The sequence below is a fragment of the Schistocerca gregaria genome, chromosome 8 (genome assembly GCF_023897955.1).
Source record: "Schistocerca gregaria isolate iqSchGreg1 chromosome 8, iqSchGreg1.2, whole genome shotgun sequence".
In the NCBI taxonomy this organism is placed as follows: Eukaryota; Metazoa; Arthropoda; class Insecta; order Orthoptera; family Acrididae; genus Schistocerca; species Schistocerca gregaria.
This window is the reverse complement of record NC_064927.1, coordinates 276666493-276675079: the sequence shown is the minus strand read 5'-3', so window position 1 is coordinate 276675079 and position 8587 is coordinate 276666493. Positions and strand designations below refer to the sequence as shown.

Below are 8587 nucleotides of genomic sequence, written 5' to 3'. Positions count from 1 at the left end.
TCTTGTTTTGCTGTTAGTCTAGTAGGTTCAGTCAATAATTAGCGCGTGAAAAAGCAGCAAAGCAACCGATGATAAATTTATAAGAAATGCTGATAAAAACTGAACTGAAACTGTAGACCTGAGACTAAACATCGCCTGAGCAGTATTTGCGTACCAGGGGTTCTGCGTTCGTCACGTACAGTTTTCACGGACTTTGCACAGTGGCTGGTCATTACAGAGAATTGCAGGTGAGTGCTGATTTACGGCCATAAATCTACGGAACACCGCTTTGAATCGCGCCCGAATGCACATTCACTTATAATGGAGGGGTTCCAAACTAAAGTTTACCCCTGCAGCTCACAAACATGCAGTGAGAAATAGCCAAAAGAGCCGATCGAGGTCTACAAACACTCTGTTACCTCAGTGAAATGAAACTGTTTTACTGAGTATCTATAATAGTCAGCAGTGAGATAAAAAACACGCTTAGTGAGAACTTTCTTGCTATTCATTTTTGTGCGAATAGAATTAGGATATCTTACGTTTGGTACCAGCAGCTTAGCTGAATCACCCTGTGTATAAACGTAAATGAGGAAAGAAGACTGGGATTGAACGTCTTTCTGATAGCGAGTTTTATAGTGATATAACACAAGCTCTGATTCGATAACGAGAGCCGCAGTCGATTCTGAGAACCACGATAAGTATAATCGACATTATAGTGATAGTAATTTGAATTGAGTTTCTTACGCGTGCGGATTCAGCGCTGATATTGCGCCGCCTAGCAGAGTGAAGGATAATTCTGACACTCCGATTTCACACCAAGAGTCATTGCGTACTGTCAAGGATAAAGTCTCAAAAGAAAAATATTGACCGCTGTATATTTTAGGGAGAAATAATTACTATTATGGAGTAACATGTTCCAAAAGAAGTATCTTTACTTGGTACTGTATAACAGCGCCGCCAACTCTATGTGTTGGAAAGACTGTAAGGATAGAGAACGTTTGACGTAGCGGCCTCGATTCTGTGTTTTCATTATTTATTGCATTAACGAGCCTATAAGGTTTACAACAGACAAAAGAAAAAACACGCTCCAGATGGGAAAAAAACTGCTCTCGATAATTTTTTTATAAGTGAGCTATTTGTCGGGTCGTCAGGCGCATTTTCTGTGGGGATCCTGTAGATATTTACAATTCCGTTTTTGCAACTGTAGCTGTAGTCGCCCCAAACAAATCCTGCTGATCACATCACTCGTACAACACCCAGCGTCGATGGAAAACGTTGATTTGTTTCACAGTACGAACAAAATTATTTTTAAATAAGAGTGTTACGTGCCCATTCGACAGAGCGGCACCACATTAGTCTAGTGCGATATTCCTTTTATCAATATATATTAACAGAAACAGTAAAACATGAATAATAGAGAGTACTCCAGCAGCGACTGACCAGCGCCTTTGCAGTCAGCTTGGGTCAGGTCGGTGATGTCGCCGCTGGATCACTCGTCATTCGTGTTTTACTGTTTCTCTTAATACATATGGACGAAAGAGATAACGCACTAAACTAAGTTAGTACCGCTCTATGGAATGGGAACGTAAAATTCTGATTTAAAAATCATTTTGTTTGTAATGTGAAACAGATCAGCGCTCGATGAGCATAATTTGCCTGGGGTAACTCCAGCTACACGTTGCAAAAACCAAACTGCAAATATCTGTTGAAATATCAGAGTGAATAGGCCCAGTGACTTTTATATTCGCTAAATGGCAACCTGTGTGAAAATCAAAAATGTTTTATTTGCAACAATTAGCTACACCTTCCAGCTACTTCTCTATACAGTCGCCGCTCCGATTTAGACATTTGTCGTAGCATGTCACCAACTTTCCAATGTCTTCGTCGTAGAAGGAAGCCACCTGTGCTTCCTGCCAATTCTCTAAGCAGGTCTACAGCTCGTTGTCTGTGGCAGAACGTTGTCTTCATAGCTAGGGGTTTATGTGAGCAGAAATGAAACTCAGGGAGAGTCAATTACGCGCTCTATTGTGGGTGATCAAACACTTCCCATAGAAAACGCTGCAGAGGTATCTTCACTGCCCCTTCAGAGTGCGGGCGAGAATTGTCATGCAGAAGAAACGTATGACAGTTATGTTTTGTGGGCTGCATGAATTCAGGCGAAGTCTCACATCAGGCCCTCATACTGTGCGGACGACACTATTTTCTAGGCATGTTTACGTGCTCTCTGTGCGCTCAGAACTGAAAAGAGCGACGTGATGCGATCGACAGACACAATAGAGATACCGCCCAACGCATCTTTACAAAGCTTCATCGGATTTCGCACCCTGTCGGACCTTACTTTCCGAATAGCATTCATATATATATATATATATATATATATATATATATATATATATATATATATATATAGTGTGTGTGTGTGTGTGTGTGTGTTTTATTCGCTGCCTTTAGGAGGTGGTCGGAGGAGTGCTTTTTTTCTGCATTGGGGAAGCTGGAAGAAATATTAACAGTGGGGAGGGTAGTGCATGGAGAGAACGCTTAAAGATAAAATAAGTGTTTGAAAGCGAAATAAAACAGACAATACTAATTTCACTTCTGTTTTGCATTTAGGAATTAGAAGAGTTTTAAAAATACTGTTTGTAGTTAGACTAAGTGAACCAAACGAGATACCATGTCAAGCAGACAAAGTTAGCAAATATAATAAAGCAAATGTGCCTACGTCCAGCAATAAGCGATTCCATTCTAGTAATGCAACCTAACAATCATGCCACGGCAACTGTGAAGCGCTGCTATGCCTTAGTGAATGAATATACACGTCGTATGTTGGATTACAGTGTTGAGAAATTTACTATCTTAGCATATATTTGGAGGATTCCGCCTGGAGCAAAAAGGTATACGCATACATATTTCAGTAACATTACATCAGGATTAGATTTCTGTACAGCCTGGAGTCAATCTTAAGTAATTATAGCATTGAATGATAATGGGATTACATTGTTGCCAAACTGACTTTATTTGCCGTCCACCTTTTTCCTGGACGATGTTTTGCTGCTAACATTTTCGTATTGCTAGTGCGTAAGGAATCGCGATTTCAAGTCTGAGTGCTCGAACTTTGTTTCATCCTGTATGTGCACAAAGGGTTATCGATACGGCAGTTAGTTAAATAGCAAGGGGAGAGAGAGAGAGAGAGAGAACCCGCGCGCGAGAGAGAGAGAGAGATCAAGAGAAAGAGAGAGAGAGAGAGAGAGAGAGAGAGAGAGAGAGAGAGAGAGATACTCCGCGACCAGGTCCTGGGGCCCACGTGATGTGGACCGGCCGCCGCATCATTCTCTGCCATAGGTAGTCATGGAGGCGCATGGAGTCAGCACATCGCTCTACCGGCCATTATCAATATTTGGACCTTTAGGCCGCTACCTATCAATCATGTAGCTCCTCATTTGCCATCTCTAGGCTGAGTGCACCCCAGTCCAGTTTCCCGACAAGGATAAATTCTTGGCAGTACGAGGAATCGAACTCGGATCCTCCGCATGTCAACCTTCTACACTGACCACTTAGTTATGGAAGCGAACATAGTGGTAGGAAAAATTTGTGATTAAATTTGTAGGTGATTTTGTGCTGAGCAGAGTGTTAAATTCAGAACACAGAGTTTCTAACTGTGGCAACAGTCCAGCTCTAAATCGAGTCGGCGTCGAGTCCAGCTATAATTGGTTGAAAGTTACAGGCACGTCATTCCAGGCTGGTCCAGCTCTATGCCAGAGTTCATGAGTTGTACCTGGAGACTGGTGTCCAGCCAGCCTCTCGAAGACTAATAACCATATATTTTAAGAGGATGAGAGATCTGGTTTTAAGAAAGCTAAATTCACCAGATGAGCAGTTATTACTTTGCGCTTGATAATGGAAGCCAGGGGTATATCTTTAGGTGGGAAGGTGACGCTGCATATCTCTTATTAGCATAGATATTACGTAAGTCCATCTTGGTTTCGGTGAAGTATCTGAAATCAGTAAGATTCCCAACGTTACTAAGCTGAACTAGAAAATCGTTCTCATGATTATGGAAGCCCAATCGCCGGCCGCTGTGGCCGAGCGGTTATAGGCGCTTCAGTCCGGAGCCGCGCTGCTGCTACGGTCGCAGGTTCGAATCCTGCCTCGGGCATGGATGTGAGTGATGTGTTAGGTTTAAGTAGTTCTAAGTTCTAGGGGACTGATGACCTAAGATGTTAAGTCCCATAGTGCTTAGAGCCACATGAACCATTTTTGAATCCTAATCGTGTACTTGTGTATTGCCTTAAACGGAGCGTGGATGATAGCTTTCGCGTTGTATAGAAACTGAAATTCAATGAAATAATAAATAATGAATGAAATAATAAATGCCACAAACAAAGCAATGACCATGGTATAGTCTGATACGGTACACTCATCCTACACCCGTCCCTGAGGTCCTTAGGCTGCCGATAATAATACAGAAGACATCAATGAAACATAAGTATTGAAAGACTGACCACTGACGCACCTTGACAAAATAACTACACTCCTGGAAATGGAAAAAAGAACACATTGACACCGGTGTGTCAGACCCACCATACTTGCTCCGGACACTGCGAGAGGGCTGTACAAGCAATGATCACACGCACGGCACAGCGGACACACCAGGAACCGCGGTGTTGGCCGTCGAATGGCGCTAGCTGCGCAGCATTTGTGCACCGCCGCCGTCAGTGTCAGCCAGTTTGCCGTGGCATACGGAGCTCCATCGCAGTCTTTAACACTGGTAGCATGCCGCGACAGCGTGGACGTGAACCGTATGTGCAGTTGACGGACTTTGAGTGAGGGCGTATAGTGGGCATGCGGGAGGCCGGGTGGACGTACCGCCGAATTGCTCAACACGTGGGGCGTGAGGTCTCCACAGTACATCGATGTTGTCGCCAGTGGTCGGCGGAAGGTGCACGTGCCCGTCGACCTGGGACCGGACTGCAGCGACGCAAGGATGCACGCCAATACCGTAGGATCCTACGCAGTGCCGTAGGGGACCGCACCGCCACTTCCCACCAAATTAGGGACACTGTTGCTCCTGGGGTATCGGCGAGGACCATTCGCAACCGTCTCCATGAAGCTGGGCTACGGTCCCGCACACCGTTAGGCCGTCTTCCGCTCACGCCCCAACATCGTGCAGCCGGCCTCCAGTGGTGTCACGACAGGCGTGAATGGAGGGACGAATGGAGACGTGTCGTCTTCAGCGATGAGAGTCGCTTCTGCTTTGGTGCCAATGATGGTCGTATGCGTGTTTGGCGCCGTGCAGGTGAGCGCCACAATCAGGACTGCATACGACCGAGGCACACAGGGCCAACACCCGGCATCATGGTGTGGTTAGCGATCTCCTACACTGGCCGTACACCTCTGGTGACTGTCGAGGGGACACTGAATAGTGTACGGTACATCCAAATCGCCATTGAACCCATCGTTCTACCATTCCTAGACCGGCAAGGGAACTTGCTGTTCCATCAGGACAATGCACGTCCGCATGTATCCCGTGCCACCCAACGTGCTCTAGAAGGTGTAAGTCAACTACCCTGGCCAGCAAGATCTCCGGATCTGTCCCCCATTGAGCATGTTTGGGACTGGATGAAGCGTCGTCTCACGCGGTCTGCACGTCCAGCATGAACGCTGGTCCAACTGAGGCGCCAGGTGGAAATGGCATGGCAAGCCGTTCCACAGGACTACATCCAGCATCTCTACGATCGTCTCCATGGGAGAAAAGCAGCCTGCATTGCTGCGAAAGGTGGATATACACTGTACTAGTGCCGACATTGTGCATGCTCTGTTGCCTGTGTCTATGTGCCTGTGGTTCTGTCAGTGTGATCATGTGACGTATCTGACCCCAGGAATGTGTCAGTAAAGTTTCCCCTTCCTGGGACAATGAATTCACGGTGTTCTTATTTCAATTTCCGGGAGTGTATTTCGAACATGCGTTAGCAGATGGCGTACGATATTTGTCCCAAGCTATGCGTTGCTCTAGGGGTTCCAGTTTTTAAAGGACATGAGGAGCCATCTTTTTTACTTCGGTTAGACTAATTCAAAACATAATGCTAAATATTCCTGTAATACCACAAATAAATTTTAGTGTCTCGCGTTAATACAACTTGATATACAGGACATTAAAATCCCGTCTGAGGCCTGCGATCATTTTTATTGTAATAATTGGCAACCATTGCTGTACAATCGCAATAAAGTCATGAGATGTTCAATTGACTCTTTTTATTAGAACATGCTATGCGTTTCGGGATTACACCCATCTTCAGATATTACAAACTTATTGGACACTTTCTTTGAGTTGTCAAGGCTGTACGCCAGGTTGGTTAGGATGGTGTTGAAGTTTGTGATGTGTAAAATGGGTGTAAAACTGAAACTGTACTGCCGTAAATGCATACTAAAATTCTCCTTGCGACTAGGGTAGCAGGTTTCAGATATTCACCTTTACGGCCAGAATAAAAAACCGATACACCATATAGCACATCAGCAGTCTTAAAGGTATCAATACTGATATTATAATCAGTCTCAACATCCAAAATAGTCTTGTAAATAGTAGAACGTCAACGGAACATACGACGCACTAGGCGCCGAGGGGTCTCGGTGAACGAGTAACAAACAATAATCAAGTTCATAGTACGATGACGGGTGGTACAAAAAGGGATAGTACCATAAACAGCTTTGGATTGTGGTGTTGGAAAAACTCTTGAAAGTGCCAAGGACCACAGAGGAAGCGATCAGGTCAGTATTGCAGAAAAAAAGACCATTCTAGTTGAATAATAAGGCAACGGCCTTGCCGCAGTGGATACACCGGTTCCCGTCAGATCACCGAAGTTAAGCGCTGTTGGGCGTGGCAGGCGCTTGGATGGGTGATCAACCGGGTCGCCATGCGCTGTTGCCATTTTTCGGGGTGCACTCGGCCTCGTGATGCCAATTGAGGAGCTACTCGACCGAATAGTAGCGGCTCCGGTCAAAGAAAACCATCGTAACGACCGGGAGAACGGTGTGCTGACGACACGCCCCACCTATCCGTATCTTCATATGAGGGTGACACGGCGGTCGGATGGTCCCGATGGGCCACTTGTTGCCTGAAGACGGAGTGCTAGTTGAATTATGCGAATAAATCGCGCTCCATCCTGATCAGTCTCCGATAGATAATATAGTGATGGATAAAATGGTAAACGCATGAATTTATTTTTAAATGGTGTTATATTTTGAATAGTAGTAACAAATATTAGTCCCAGTGTAAAAAGGTGATATCACCATATACTACACTCCTGGAAATTGATCCGGAGATCTTGCTGGCCAGGGTAGTTGACTTACACCTTCTAGAGCACGTTGGGTGGCACGGGATACATGCGGACGTGCATTGTCCTGTTGGAACAGCAAGTTCCCCTGCCGGTCTAGGAATGGTAGAACGATGGGTTCGATGACGGTTTGGATGTACCGTACACTATTCAGTGTCCCCTCGACAGTCACCAGAGGTGTACGGCCAGTGTAGGAGATCGCTAACCACACCATGATGCCGGGTGTTGGCCCTGCAAACATTTAGGAAGGAGATATTGACTTTGTCATATTAATCAACATGGATTCCGCAAACAGAGATTCACAGCGCAGTGGACAACGACGCTCAGGTTCTTTGACTTCAGTAAGGCATTTGACACGGTCCCGCACTGCCGTTTAACGAAAAAAAAAAAAAGCTTACGTGGTATCGGAGCTGAAAGGCGACTGGATTCAAGACTTCCTTGCAGACAGAACTCAACACGTCGCTCTTAAAGGAACTAAACCGACAGTCATAAAGGTAGTGTCCGTAGTACCATAAGGAAGTGTGATAGGACTGTTGCGGTTTACAATATATATATATATATATATATATATATATATATATATATATATATATATATATATATATATATATATATAGCAACGCCAGAAGATTTGCGGAACGACCTGCAGACAATTGATGAATGGTGCAGGCTCTGACAGTTGACCCTAAACGTAAATAAATGTAACGTATTGGGCATTCATAGGAAAAGAAATCCACTATTGTACAGGTACACTGTTGATAAACAGCTGGAGACAGCGTCTGCCTTAAAATATCTAGGCGTGACTATCCAGAGCGATCTTAAGTGCCATGACTATATAAAACAGATAGTGGGAAAAGCAGGCTCCAGACTCAGATTCATAAGACAGAATCTTAAGGAAATGTAACTCATCCACGAAAGAAGTAGCTTATAAGGCGCTTTTTCGCCCTATCCTTGAGTATTGTTTATCTATCTGGTATCCCTATTAGATAGGACTGATAGAGAGGATAGAGAAGATCCAACGAAGAGCGGCGCGTTTCGTCACGCTGGCGAGAGAGCTTTAAGGAGACGTTACACAAACTCCACTGGCAGACGTTACAAGCGAGGCGTCGTGCATCACGGAGAGATTTACTACTGAAATTTCGGGACAGCACTTTTCAGAAGGAGTCGGATAACATATTCCCCCCACACATGCATCTCGCGTATTGACCACGAGGAGAAAATCAGAGAAATTATAGCCAATACAGAGGCTTACCGACAGTCATTCTTCCCACGCACTATTC

The 8587-nt window shown here is 44.9% G+C and overlaps 1 pseudogene; it reads left to right on the top strand.

Annotated features, from left to right (window-relative positions):
• Positions 1-6783: 6783 nt before the first annotated feature.
• LOC126285485 (5S ribosomal RNA) lies at positions 6784-6901 on the top strand (annotated as a pseudogene).
• The last annotated feature ends 1686 nt before the right edge of the window (positions 6902-8587 follow it).